The 16,358-nt window shown below is 31.4% G+C and overlaps 1 long non-coding RNA gene across 5 annotated transcripts in view; it reads right to left on the bottom strand.

The window, feature by feature from the left end:
• Positions 1-1,920: 1,920 nt before the first annotated feature.
• The window catches only part of LOC139896303 (uncharacterized), a 28,802-nt gene continuing 14,364 nt past the window's right edge, over positions 1,921-16,358 (bottom strand). For all 5 annotated transcript variants that reach the window (XR_011776186.1, XR_011776182.1, XR_011776185.1 and 2 more), the window contains 4 exons: positions 3,646-3,806; positions 3,228-3,505; positions 2,898-3,126; positions 1,921-2,214 (listed from right to left, as the gene is read on the bottom strand). This is a non-coding gene — a long non-coding RNA (uncharacterized lncRNA). The remainder of the gene's footprint in view (positions 2,215-2,897; positions 3,127-3,227; positions 3,506-3,645; positions 3,807-16,358) is intronic.

Genomic DNA, 16,358 nt, shown 5'->3' with positions numbered 1-16,358 from the left:
GGTAATTAAATATTTACTTCCGCTGTGTTTAAAAAAAATAAAAAAATCTGGGTGTCACAGGTCTGTAGTAAATCAATGGGAACCAAATGATAGAATACGAATTTACCACTAAAGAGAAAATACCAAAGAAGCAAGCAAAAAATCAAATTTCATCCTACAAACAACATCATCAACAAATTGTTCTTGTATTAGTTTTATTTTACAACAATCAAAGCTTATGCAACACATCAAAGGAAAATAAAACTAATACATTGAAAGAATATTAAACCAACACATTGAAGGAAAATCAAACTCTGAGTGTCTACAGAAATGGGTGGGCAAAACTTCAGAAACTCTAATAACGATGTGAAGCACAAAAAATGAATAGGCAGAATATGTGAGGATATCTGAACCACTTAGCCCGCACGTATATAACCCCTAATACAAAAGCTACAGATTTGATAGAAATTACTCTAAAATTGACAAAGAAGAATTATGAAAATAAAATACCTTTCTTGAAGAAAAGTGATAGTTGATTTAACATCATGACCTAATTGATTCAAATAAGCTTCAACATCTTTTATTTTACAAATGACGCTGTCGGTATTACTCTCCGTACCACCACCACTTCGGCACCTGCTGTAGCCACCGTCGACAATGTTGTAGCTGCCATTGTTGCCATCCCTGTCGCCTTACTGATTCAATTCAGGGGCCTTCTTATGTTTCTAGACAGATTCAAATTTTTACACTTTTCTGAAAAAATTAACAATATTCAGATTATATATATTTGATATATACCTTAACATAAAAGAACCTGAAATTTGGGAAAGAAATTGGCGCTGGTTTTGCTTGGTGGGGGTGTTTTTTGCTGGTTGCGAACAGACGGAGTAATTTGGAAGAGAGATTTTTTTTTTAAGGTAGGGTAAAATTTGGGGAAGAAAGCGTGGAGGTAAAGGTATGTGGAGATTAGGGCTGATGTCGTTTAGGGCAGTGTGATGAAGGAAACGGCCAAATCCTGGTGCTCTTTTAGTATATAAGGATAATCTCATTGATCTAACGGCTCATATCCTCTTCTACCTTTTTATTTTATTTTAAGCCCATAGATATATATATATATATATATATATATATATATATATATATATATATATATATATATATATATATATATATATATATATATATATATATATATATATATATATATATATATATATATATATATATATATATATATATATAGTAGAGGGATCAAATGAGAATTTTTTTTGTGTGAGAACCCTGAGAACTCAAAAAAAGAGAAATTCGAGCAAAAAAGGTGAAATTCGAGCAAAAATGGGACACGGGCGAACAAAAAACGTGCTATTCGAACAAAAAAAACGTTATATTCGAACACAAAAAAAAGGCGGACGAACAATTTGTGTTCTACATTTTGATAGTCGAACAAAAAAATGTAGAACACGATATTCGAACAAAAAATACGATATTCGAACAATTTGTGTTCGACATTTTGGTATTAGAACAAAAAAAAAAATTGCTCGACCATGATTTTTTTGTTCGTCCGTGTTTTTAATTTTTGCTCGACTTCCCTTTTTTTGCTCGAATTTTACTGTATTTGGGTGTATTTTGGAGTTCCTAGGGTTCTCACACTAAAAAAGTTCTCACTGGATCCTCTCCATATATATATATATATACTAGCTTAAGACCTGCGAATTCGCGGGGTCTTTTTAGGGACTAATCAAAATTTAAATTGTCAGAATAATTATTGTTTAAATACTATTTGTTAGGTTGTTAAGAAATCAAAATTATTTCGGTAGTAATGTTCAATTACTCGTAATAAACCAAGCAAGTTAGAGCCTAGAAAAACAAATAACACAAAGTTATAAACCATGAACGTATCTTTTTTTCAAGTTACAACCTGAAAAACCAAAAAACATGAAGTTGAAAATTATAATATTTATAAGCATGGACTTTGTAGTTAGATTTTAGGTCGTGTTTCCAACATATTACTCCATAATTGTCGGTATTTTAAGTGCAACAAAAGAAACACAACAAAACTACAACAAAAGAAACACAACATCAACACATCCAAAAGGATCCAACGAAACGCATGTAAGAGAATGATAATTCGAAAACCACAACACTTACACACCGATTTGTAGAAGTTATTTAATTCGGCTCCTTGAATTTTACGACCCCTGAAACCATCACCTCCAGAGGCACTTATATCGAGTGCTACACATAAGAATAAAGTAGAATCTTATTAAATTGCACTACTTGTCATATAAACATGCAATTAGAGCAAATAGTTTACAACTCCAATTTTGACTATACTTGATATATTATATAAAAACTACATTTATAATATATTTTGTAACGCTACATTTATAATATACTTGATATATTTTAATATGGTAAGTAAAATCAATTTTATGATCCATTATAAATCTTCTACATACTTCTTATGTAAACATAATTAAACTTACAACTTTTTAACATACTTCCTTTCGTCCTGTCTTAAAAGTGTACTGATCCTTATGACGTCCCTATTGAGGTGAATTGTGTGTTGAACCAAACTTTTGTTTGGTTAGTAAAAAAATTTGACTTTAATGTCTCAAAGAACTACCATGTATACGCCGTTATTGCAACGGATGACAGTGAAGTCATTAACACCATTGCTAACAAACTCCGTAAGAAAGGTGACCTAATTGATTTGGATAATGATAGTGTTGATTATAAGACACCTACGCCCTTTAAGGTGCAATATATTCAATGATAATATTTTTTATTGTATTTACCTTTGGCAAGTTATTTACCAAATTGAATATATTTGAACCTACATCATCAGATGAATAACTTTATTTATCAATTTCCTAACAGCCTCTAAATAATGTAGCGCTTGATCAAACATTGTCTACCTCGGGCAGCTCCAAGCAAGAGTGATTCACACTTGATATTATTGACGATGATACTCCCACAGGCGGTACATCAGCTGGAATAGGTGCACTCAAAATACCGAACATGGAACCGCTCTGACTTGACTGCAATATCATCATAACAGTACTTAGCATCGGATCTGGCCGTGCGTTACGGCGACTGCATTTTGTTATTCTTTCGTAACATCTTATTAGCAGAATAGGGTTTTTTCTGTCAAAATGAAATAAGTTGCAATAGTAAACTACAATAGCAGCTGATTTGCAGTAATATATTTTACTATTACTAATATGTTTCTCGCAGTTTAATCTGACCCGGTGAAGCTTCTGTTTGGAGGTCCTGATGATGTCATTCGGTGATTGCTTTCATATCTGAGGAATGAGGGAAATGATGTTAAAATACAAACTTTGGTTGTCCGTATGGGGAATATGTGGCGTGTGCCTTTCAGTTGCCTGATCTGAGGTGGTATCTCCTTTAGATTGTCATATCCCATTGTGGTGACCAGTGTTACACAGCTTAAACCTACTAATGCATCGGCCTTTTTTGTAAAGAAAGTGAACATCGATGTGCCAGAGTCGTCCGAAAATGGTGCCTTGAAGTTGCAAATGTATTTTTGTGTTGTGCAGAAAGCATCATAATATTAGAGTACGAATAATTTATCAGTGCAATGTTCGGTCTATAAAGATAGCTCATGGATGAAGAATATGTTTTTTGGTAATGAATGTGTGGTACCTGATAATATATGAGTTTTCAACATCATGGTATGGGCATCCTAAATAAGGCAAGGTTCCTGTTCCTTTCGGTCTTCTTTTAGAGGTAGGGCGTCCATAGTAGAACCATTCTTTGTTGATTACATTGTTGTCAAGTGTTTCTTCACATGTAAAATGTCGACCCTGCAGATGTGGTTCAATTTTTTTTAGAAGACGGGCCTCAAATATTCAGATCGAATCAACACACTACTCCAAACTATTACACATTTTATATAAGGCATTTGAAACGACAGTGGTTAAAGCGCTAAAAGACATAAATTTGCGTGACAAATAGTATATGAAGGTAAGGTAAAAATAAAAATAGAAAACTATTTTCCTTATTTTTTATAGCTTGGTAACTCATAAATTACCAATTATGGCTATTGTAGAAAGAAAATATACATTCTTTTTCAAGTCAAAAAGAGTTCTATGGTGTAACGCTATTGGATAATAAAAAACGCTATTTCACGATGTTTCACTATGTGCAGGACCTTCACGTGTGTTTCAGAAATCTGTTTCAGTATGTTTCACTATGTTTCACTATATTTCACTGTTTGACTGTGCAGGACCAAGGCTTAAGATTATGTATGAAGTATAGATATATTTATCGACTATTTAACCTTATGATAGTGAATTCTTTATTTTACTAATTCTTATAAATTTCTAATACATAATAATGTATATGCCATTGTTTGGTTGAGCATACATAAATAAAGCAGGTGCATGGTTATGTTTTTGGACAATCCTTTATTTATAAATAAAGGAGGTGTATGGTCAGCTTACTAATAAGCTAGCTAATATTTTACTATTTCATCTAGTGGTGATGTTTTTAAAACTCTATACCATATGTGTAACATTTTCGGGCTTAGATGTAAGATGACCTTTTTGCCCTTAGGCATAATTGTGTGACTAATTATGTATTTATTTTAATTAGATGTTTAGTATTATTTTATTATTTGATTAAAACCAGTTTGTGACAAGGGTCACAGAACAGATTCGTTTATTTAATTTGGAGTCCGTTAGGGCAGTCAAATTAAGTACGAAAGTTATTAGATAACTGGTAAATACCCGTGTGTGATGGAGTATTGTGTTTAGCACTAGTATATAAGAAAGATACCAGCTTCTTTCCCTCATTTTCTTGAAGGTTCTAATTTTACTCCGTACCTAAATTCACTCTCACTACTTGAAACCCTAATGTCTTAATCTCGTTTTTGGAGTATCAATTTTGTTACGAAGCTTGTTTCTACTGATTTTGTGTTTGTTTCAAGGTAACAATCCACGAATTTCAGTCTCAAATTGATAGATTCTTGTGGTTTTAAGTTAGGTTTTGTCAAAAGTGGATTTTGAGTCAAATCTAGTTAAATTGTTGTTGTATTGGTGTAAAACAAAAGAGTTTTAGTCCCTAGATGTTTTACTAAACTTATGATGTCGAAATTTTGGGTTATAACGAGTCAAATAACGAGATTGAGCAATTTTGGTTCGAAACCCGTCATGATGCACGAAGAACACAACCGTACGGTTGCATCCTGCAACCGCACTGGTATATTGTGCAACCGTACGGGTGCATGTGCGACCGTACGGATGCAGTGGTGTTGATGCAACCGATCAGTGAGTGTGTTACCGTACGGATGCATGTGCAACCGCACGGGTGTAGATCAGAACTGCAGTGTTGTTTAATTTGGCTATTTTCTAGCCGTTATGCTGTCCGCGTGACTTATGATAATCAAGATGTGATGCCCCGTACAAAACCATCGTGTACGAATCATCAACAACAGAATCATTACAAGGTTAAGTACTACATGCTGTAATAAAAGAAGTTGCATTCACGATAAAAAGATGACGTCATAACCGACATCAATTGTTTTACACCAACAGTATGCTTCTACGAATAGCAAGCATGAATAAATGTATGTGACCCTTAGGTCGTCCAAACGGGTCCTCAACCTAAGTCAAATAGTACTAAGTCAGTAAATCGTCCGAATAGGTTTAAAAGTATGTAAATAAGGTCTTAAAGGTCATCATCATTCATCATCAAACAAAAGGTGTAAAGTAGGTTTCGTTTATGAAAGTAGTTTAAAACAAAGGCTGAGTTCGGTCAGTCACCACGGCCTTTAAACCTACTGAAATAAGGTGAGACCAGTGGCCATGGCTCCGTCTATGAGTCCTTTAAGTGTGGTAAAAATTACAGAAGCAAACTCATCTTCGTTTGACCGTGGCGACGGTCTAAGTGCGAGTAGGTCAGAATTTTCAGCACAACGTTAAATGGACATAGTGACGATCGGAGGGCCATAAATCCTAAACCGTAACTCGGATTAGGACGAGTCCTATATGAAAAGTTATCTACTCGAACAGAGCTATCTGAAAATCATAATTACAGTAGCCTAGGTTGTACGGGTCAGACACAGAAACAGTAGAACAATAGGGTCAGTAGGTTCCGGTGGTTCTTGGTGCTCGATGCTTATCATGGTTCTCATCCTTGATGCATATAGCTTCAAGTGTAAAACTCGTTGATGTGTTTTGTAAAGACCCGTACTTATCCATCCGGACGAAATCTTCAACAATTGGTCCCATTGCGATGATCGATTCCAAGTAATGTCCTTAAAATGAGCTAATGCACAGCGGAAGACTTAATTTGTACCTGAGAATAACATGCTTTAAAACGTCAACATAAAGTTGGTGAGATATATAGGTTTGATGCTAGCAGCGTTATAACTATGGACCACAAGATTTCATATATTTAAACATAATACACTCGCAAGTGTATGTAAAAGTAGTTGAGCACTTGGTAACCATACTTAACATTTAAATCATCGCATTCTTAAATAATCGCTACACCGTACCAAGTGTAGTATACAGAAATGAAGTACTGTGCAACCGTTGAAAACTGGTCGTCCAGCCCGGTTGGGGTTGTCAGGCCCGATAGATCTATCAACAGGATTCGCGTTTACATTCCTCATGTAAATATTAGCTACCAAGTATAAAGAAATATGCCTTGGTACAACTCAACATAGAATTTATTTTTGATCACTTGTGTCCATAACGTAAATCATAAAATGCATGTATTCTCATCCTAAAACATTTAGAATTTAAAAGGGACTATATACTCACCATGCTGCATTTTGTAGTAAAAATACATATAACATCATGGAACAAGTGTAGGGTTGGCCTCGGATTCACGAACCTATATTATATGTATATTCATTAATACATATAATCGAAATCGAATAAATATATATATTATTATTATTAGTGATATGATTCTTATATTAACAACTTCTATATATATCCTTATTTAATTAAATGTAATCATTTTGTATATTTAAAATAAATAAGAGTATCGATATACTTAGGTTATGTATATTAAATATATTTTTGTATATAATGTTTGTTTATCGAAACTAGTAATTATAATGATACTTATATAATAATTGTCATGGTACAAAAGATAATATTGATAATACTACAAATAATAATGTTAATAATTCTTATTAGTGATAATAATAATGATATTAATAATAATAGTTATCTTACTCCTATCTTTAATAATAATACATATTTTTGTATTAGTAATGATTATATTACTTGTAGTAACATTTATCACAATTAATAATAATAATAACAACAACAACAATAATAATAATTATAATTATAATTAAAAGAAAAAGAAAGTTGTATACCCTTTAAAAGAACCCTCCTAAAAAGAATTGCCCAAGACAGGGCTCGAACCCATGACCTCTCGTAAACCCGAACAACTCCTTAACCACTCCCTCTGTCTCGCTTTTCTGATTTAATACTAAACCATATTTATATAAATCGTATGACCTGCTCTACATTCCTTTCTCCTTCCTCGTAACTGTGATCGACCAGGAGATCAACCCAACCTTAAACTACAATTTAATTTATCTTTGAACATAATCAGATACGACTAGAGTTGAATTTAACAGACTCAGATAAATAAAAAAAAATTTAAACAGATAACAGAAGCTATTACCGTCGAAACAATTTGTTTAAACCCAAATTTTAATTTCAATTTCTAGGCACTTATAGGTTATAGTTACAACATGAAAAAGATTGTAAATACTTCCTATGAACTTTTTGGAAAACCAATTTAACTTGAATCGTAACAGAAAACAAGAATTCGATTGAAGAAAAATGTTTGACTTTTTGATATTAATCTTTGACTCCCAAATTCGTCTTTAATTCTTCAAATTAAAATCTGAAAACTTACAGGAAGATTAACGACATGAATTAAATGTCTTCTTCATTTTTAGATTTTTAAAAATAATTCAAATTCGAGATTTTGTTTAAAAGTTACAGCGAACAGAGGTATTCGAGCTTTGTTCAATAAATTTTGATTTTTAGTTTTTATTCAAATAACAGTAGGTAAATTAGGGGTGTTTGCTGATATAAGTCGATTGGTTTCCCTCATAACTGGAGCTGATCGAATTTTATAAAGAAGAGGGAGCTCGACTTTGTATCATGGGAACACAGAAAAGAAATAAAAAGCTGATAGTGATTTATTCATACGTGTATCATCTGGTTCCATTTATATAAAATTTAATTTAATAATAATAGTTAATAACCACATTAAATATAACAATAATTAATAAATTTAACAAATATAGTAACATGTTTATATTAATAATAACAATAATATTAATAATCCTAATAATAATATTCATATTGTAACACCCCAGCTTAACATGACCACAATATTGTCCGCTTTGCCCGCAGGCGCACGGCTTTTTCTTGGCGACCACACACGAGAAGCACTTTCCCAGGAGGTCACCCATCCTGGTAGTGCTCTTGCCCGAGCACGCTTAACCATAACGTACTCGCACTTCTACTCAGCCTGTGATCCCAAAACGCGTTGTGTCATTTAAGCGTGAGTATTACCTTATAATCCCATGATCACTCATGTTCGTGGGCGATGTGGGATTTTCCTAGGGTGTTACATTCACCCCCCCTTAGGGACTCATCGTCCTCGATGAGGTTTGCCCCACCACCCCCAACGGCACATGAGTGGCTCTGATACCATTCTGTAACACCCCAGCTTAACATGACCACAATATTGTCCGCTTTGCCCGCAGGCGCAAGGCTTTTTCTTGGCGACCACACACGAGAAGCACTTTCCCAGGAGGTCACCCATCCTGGTAGTGCTCTCGCCCGAGCACGCTTAACCATAACGTACTCGCACTTCTACTCAGCCTGTGATCCCAAAACGCGTTGTATCATTTAAGCGTGAGTATTACCTTATAATCCCATGATCACTCATGTTCGTGGGCGATGTGGGATTTGCCTAGGGTGTTACACATATCATTATTAATAAAAATACTAATAATAAGATAAATTATGATAATAATAATAATAATAATAATAATATTAATATCAAAATATTACTAGAATTAGTGATAATACTAATTTTGAATAAAAATGATAATAATCATATTGCTAATGTTAATAATAATTAAATGTATTATTTTCTAATAAATAATAATAACACTAATAATAATTATATTAATAATTAATAATAATTATAATAATACTAGATAATAATAATAATCTTAACTATAAAAATGGTAAAAATATTATTCATAATACTAAAAACACTAGTAATAGTAATAATAGAAATAATACTAATAATAATAATATTGATAATAATGAAAGTAATATTAATAATATTAATGTTACTACAACAACTATATTTTTATCTTACAATTTAATATATTAATGTTACATGTTATCATATTTTATAATTATAATATATATTTTATATTTTGGTACGTACAGAATATTTATTATTTATATCTTTCAATATATTACAATATTCATATAGTTAATAATCATATATAGAATTCATATATATATAAAATTATGTTTTTAAATATTCAAGTTTTAAATTATATTAAGTTCTCTGTCATAGTACTAAATCACATAATACATTAATTGATAATGTATAATTATTTACATATATACTTATTTATGTATACATCATTATTTACAACAATTGTTCGTGAATCGTCAGGCATGGTCAAAGGGTAACTGATTATCCGAATATAGATTCCAAACTTTCTAGACTCAACATTACAGATTTTGCTTATCGTGTCAGAAACATATAAAGATTAAGGTTTAAATTTGGTCAGAAATTTCTGGGTCATTACAGTACCTACCCGTTAAAGAAATTTCGTCCCCGAAATTTGATAGAGGTTGTCATGGATAACAATAGGAATGTTTTCATGACGAATATGAGGTAATAATGGAGTTTTATCATTATTGAGAGATATCGGTAAAACGATTCGATCACGTAAGGCGTACGAGGGAAGCTATCACAAAAGAGTGAAATGAGTAAGTAAATATATTCGTTTCAACCGATGACGTAGTTATCATTGATTTCCGGGATTTAAGGAATTTAAAGAAAATCTTACGTAATGAGATTTGGTTCTTCGGCGATCAGGATCTTCTTGAATTTAATGCGGCAATCTGTTTCGATTTCTCTGTCGGATACTTCACTATAAATCCACTCCTTCGTTTCCTTATTTTTCACAACTCACATCTTTTACTCTTTCTCCTTAATTCCTACTTTAAGACATTCGCCAATATGCTCCATCTCATTCTGATTCTTGATATACTCTTAATTTTCGTATCTGTAATTCTTCTTTTTCATCTACCGCCAGAAGAATCTATTTACTTCTACTATACTCTTGTGTTCATAGTGTTTCTAGTTCTCCCGTGTCTTTATATTGCTATATGCATTTATATACAAGGTTTGTAATTTCGGGTTTATTATCGGGCTTTATATTCTTCATTATTTTTCGGAGCTTCATGCTTTAGTTTTCTCTTCCCAACTTCGAGTCAAGCGAGTAATGGTCCAGAATTCGTAGGTATGAAATTCGAAATGAACATAGCTAATGCCTTAAAAAAAATTGGTAATGGCACGATTTTAATTTATCAAATTACCAGAATATCCTGAAAAAAAACCCGAATCATCAAGAGGATATTTTCTTGATATGTTTAGAGATTAGATAGGATGTAAGAGCCATGTAGCATGACACATGATGATGGTACTGTGAATCATCACATCTCATTAGAAACTCAACATGACTTACTGTAATATAATGACGTTGATCAAGTGTCATTATATTATACTAATTCATGTATCAGTTCCCAACACTACTTCAAAACGTTCCTATTTTAAACTCGGAGGTTTCAGAATTTAGAAACTAACACAGTTTCTTTTATGTTGTAACGCAGATGTTACGGAGTGATAAATGAATTCAGATAAAAATAGTTGTGAAAATATTTCCAGAAATATGAAGGATGTGTATATCGGAAGGTATGAAGATATCTTATAATATCTAAGATAAGATGATGATGAAGAATATCATCTGGAAAGGTTTAGAATAAGGAGTAGGGTTCTTACTAACGGTTTCAGCAGGCACTGAATCGTTTAGATTCTTTAAAGTCAAACTTATTCTTTGTGATTTGTTCACGGTTTCCTTCATAGTTTCGCATAATCCACTTTCCGGTGCTAAATTTCCTATTGAGTGTTTCTAACACTTCCTTCTTTGTCATCAACTTTTGGCCATTAAGACCATCTACAATATGCTGCTTCGTCAGCATTTTCAAAGTTAACGGATCTGGGTCATCGGTTATCAAACCAAGGTGGTTTTGGAAGAATTGTGTTTTTAGATGATTAAACGCTGATGGTAATATGGTGGAATATAAAATGTTCTCCGGTAACGATGAGGAAAGCTAATCGTATATATCAAAGTTATAATAAGGTTGATTCGAACGAAAAATCGAAGTTGGCTTGCTGGAGCTGTGACAAAATTGGCTACTTTGGAAAGAAATTGTAAGATTGTTTTTGCTAATAAATGCTAAAGAATTCGTCGCGGTACGTGTTAAAATATGACTTTGGGTTCAAGAGTTTTTCATGTGTATAGATCCTTTCTTCTATAGATGAAGTGCGGTCGGTTCAATTTCTCGATTGAGGTATTTTCAAGAATCCTGATAGGTTTGTACGCAGATTGTAATCGTCGAGATACAAATGAGGTTTAAGATGAATTCAAGTGGCAAACTTGAAGAATTGTTTAGTTTCATATATTATAATCAATATTTTAATTCATTTTAATTGTCCAAAGTTAGCAGTCCAATAGTCCAATTGTCCAATAGTCCAATAAATTCATATATAATTTAATATATAATATTCGAATTAATTAATACGTATCGTTACCCGTGTACCGGTCTCAGTATTGATCACAACTCAAACCATATATATATTTTGGAATCAACTCCAACCCTGTATAGCCAACTCCCACATTCACATATAGAGTGCCTATGGTTGTTCCGAAATATATATATAGATGAGTCGATATGATAGGTCGAAACCTTGTATACGTGTCCCGTTATTTAAAGTGCGTAAAAATAAATAACAGAAATTAAATGACGATAAATAAAATTGCGAGAATGTAAATTGCGATAATTAAATTGCGATAAATAAAATGTAACCAGTTAGCTAGGAACAGTTAGCTAGGAACAGTTAGCGTGGATTCTTAACAAATTCATTGTAGTTAATTTGTTTGTTTCTAGCAAATTTTATTTTGTCCAAAGTTTCTTCATTATGCCACTTGTTGGATTCTGATAGATCAAAATCCAAATATGAAATTTGAATAGAAATGGTCACTCTGTGGTGAATGGATACGTATATCGGTGAATGTAAGTATGATAGTAAATGACCGTTGAATCAGATTCGAAGAATGTACAGTGTAACTTATTAATGTGAAATCTAAATATTCCTCGGATACTACCTACCCGTTAAAATATTTTCACCATTAGTAGTTTGTACGAAAGAATTTTTAATTACAATTTTTATGAAAATATACTTGCATATATATTTTCTTCGAATGTAATCATGGATCTAATGAGTCAATAAGATATTAAACTCATTTGATTTATTGTTAGTACTTGATTACATGATCTCTAAAACATTAGGGATTACATAATCGCCATGTCGAACGAAGATACATGAGATAGAATGATACGTAAAGCGAAGATAATCGATGTAGAATGATATGTAGAACGAAGATAAAGTAGATAGAACGATACATAGAACGATAATTAGGCTCGAGATACAGAATGAGATGTTGAGGCATGTGATGTTGATATCCGAGGTACAGATTGTGATGTTGAGGTTTATGACGCGATTGTGATTGTGGGTGATAAGGGTACTGTTGGCGTTGATGATGGTGGTGCTGATTATACTGCTGGTGCTGCTGTTGGTGTTTGTAACCTTTGCACCATACTCTTCAAAGCCGTCACGCGAGCGCTAAGTTCGTTAACTTCTGCTAGTACACCGGGATGTTTGACAGTTGGAGCGAGCGGATGAATAAGATTTGAAATATGGGATAATATATAATCGTGACGAGATACTCTAGAAATGAGAGAGAAAAGGGTTTCTCGAACAGGTTCGCCGGTAAGTGCTTCAGGTTCATCGCCAAGAGAGCAATTTGGTGGATGAAAAGGATCTTCGATGTGAAATGATTTTCAGATATCAGATGACATTCTAACTATATAGAGTATCTATGTATATATAATCCTAAAGATTTGGTAGGCTACAGAGGAAGCTACGGCATATGTCAGGCAAGTCTACAGATGTGCTAAGATATGATTTATCAGATACGCTAAGATATGAATTTTGTCTATACACTATCGATGCACTAAATGCAGTAAGTCGTGTCTAGAATTAAGAATGATAAGCAGATGATTTCCGACTAGAAATGATAAGCAAAACTTCTGATATGTAGACATGGTCAAAGTCCAGATTCATTAATGTATCCTAACAACTACTAGTCAGACACACTAACGCAAGACCTGGTTCGCTAAGACCACCGCTCTGATACCACCTGTAAAGACCCGTCCTTATCCATCCGGACGAAATCTTCAACAATTGGTCCCATTGCGATGATCGATTCCAAGTAATGTCCTTAAAATGAGCTAATGCACAGCGGAAGACTTAATTTGTACCTGAGAATAACATGCTTTAAAACGTCAACATAAAGTTGGTGAGATATATAGGTTTGATGCTAGCAGCGTTATAACTATGGACCACAAGATTTCATATATTTAAACATAATACACTCGCAAGTGTATGTAAAAGTAGTTGAGTACTTGGTAACCATACTTAACATTTAAATCATCGCAGCATATTCTTAAATAATCGCTACACCGTACCAAGTGTAGTATACAGAAACGAAGTACTGTGCAACCGTTGAAAACTGGTCGTCCAGCCCGGTTGGGGTTGTCAGGCCCGATAGATCTATCAACTGGATTCGCGTTTACATTCCTCATGTAAATATTAGCTACCAAGTATAAATAAATATGCCATGGTACAACTCAACATAGAATTTATTTTTGATCACTTGTGTCCATAACGTAAATCATAAAATGCATGTATTCTCATCCCAAAACATTTAGAATTTAAAAGGGACTATATACTCACCATGCTGTATTTTGTAGTAAAAATACATATAACATCATGGAACAAGTGTAGGGTTGGCCTCAGATTCACGAACCTATATTATTTGTATATTCATTAATACATATAATCGAAATCGAATAAATATATATATTATTATTATTAGTGATATGATTCTTATATTAACAACTTCTATATATATCCTTATTTAATTAAATGTAATCATTTTGTATATTTAAAATAAATAAGAGTATCGATATAGTTAGGTTATGTATATTAAATATATTTTTGTATATAATGTTTGTTTATCGAAACTAGTAATTATAATGATACTTATATAATAATTGTCATGGTACAAAAGATAATATTGATAATACTACAAATAATAATGTTAATAATTCTTATTAGTGATAATAATAATGATATTAATAATAATAGTTATCTTACTCCTATCTTTAATAATAATACATATTTTTGTATTAGTAATGATTATATTACTTGTAGTAACATTAATCACAATTAATAATAATAATAACAACAACAACAATAATAATAATTATAATTATAATTAAAAGAAAAAGAAAGTTGTATACCCTTTAAAAGAACCCTCCTAAAAAGAATTGCCCAAGACAGGGCTCGAACCCATGACCTCTCGTAAACCCGAACAACTCCTTAACCACTCCCTCTGTCTCTCTTTTCTGATTCAATACTAAACCATATTTATATAAATCGTATGACCTGCTCTACATTCCTTTCTCCTTCCTCGTAACTGTGATCGACCAGGAGATCAACCCAACCTTAAACTACAATTTAATTTATCTTTGAACATAATCAGATACGACTAGAGTTGAATTTAACAGACTCAGATAAATAAATAAAAAATTTAAACAGATAACAGAAGCTATTACCGTCGAAACAATTTGTTTAAACCCAAATTTTAATTTCAATTTCTAGGCACTTATAGGTTATAGTTACAACATGAAAAAGATTGTAAATACTTCCTATGAACTTTTTGGAAAACCAATTTAACTTGAATCGTAACAGAAAACAAGAATTCGATTGAAGAAAAATGTTTGACTTTTTGATATTAATCTTTGACTCCCAAATTCGTCTTTAATTCTTCAAATTAAAATCTGAAAACTTACAGGAAGATTAACGACATGAATTAAATGTCTTCTTCATTTTTAGATTTTTAAAAATAATTCAAATTCGAGATTTTGTTTAAAAGTTACAGCGAACAGAGGTATTCGAGCTTTGTTCAATAAATTTCGATTTTTAGTTTTTATTCAAATAACAGTAGGTAAATTAGGGGTGTTTGCTGATATAAGTCGATTGATTTCCCTCATAACTGGAGCTGATCGAATTTTATAAAGAAGAGGGAGCTCGACATAGTATCACGGGAACACAGAAAAGAAATAAAAAGCTGATAGTGATTTATTCATACGTGTATCATCTGGTTCCATTTATATAAAATTTAATTTAATAATAATAGTTAATAACCACATTAAATATAACAATAATTAATAAATTTAACAAATATAGTAACATGTTTATATTAATAATAACAATAATACTAATAATCCTAATAATAATATTCATATCATTATTAATAAAAATACTAATAATAAGATAAATTATGATAATAATAATAATAATAATAATAATAATAATAATAATAATAATATTAATATCAAAATATTACTAGAATTAGTGATAATACTAATTTTGAATAAAAATGATAATAATCATATTGCTAATGTTAATAATAATTAAATGTATTATTTTCTAATAAATAATAATAACACTAATAATAATTATATTAATAATTAATAATAATTATAATAATACTAGATAATAATAATAATCTTAACTATAAAAATGGTAAAAATATTATTCATAATACTAAAAACACTAGTAATAGTAATAATAGAAATAATACTAATAATACTAATATTGATAATAATGAAAGTAATATTAATAATATTAATGTTACTACAACAACTATATTTTTATCTTACAATTTAATATATTAATGTTACATGTTATCATATTTTATAATTATAATATATATTTTATATTTTGGTACGTACAGAATATTTATTATTTATATCTTTCAATATATTACAATATTCATATAGTTAATAATCATATATAAAATTCATATATATATAAAATTATGTTTTTAAATATTCAAGTTTTAAATTATATTAAGTTCTCTGTCA

Source organism: Rutidosis leptorrhynchoides, chromosome 3 (genome assembly GCF_046630445.1).
Source record: "Rutidosis leptorrhynchoides isolate AG116_Rl617_1_P2 chromosome 3, CSIRO_AGI_Rlap_v1, whole genome shotgun sequence".
In the NCBI taxonomy this organism is placed as follows: Eukaryota; Viridiplantae; Streptophyta; class Magnoliopsida; order Asterales; family Asteraceae; genus Rutidosis; species Rutidosis leptorrhynchoides.
The sequence above is the reverse complement of the archived record's forward strand: the minus strand, read 5'-3'. Positions and strand labels throughout refer to the sequence as shown.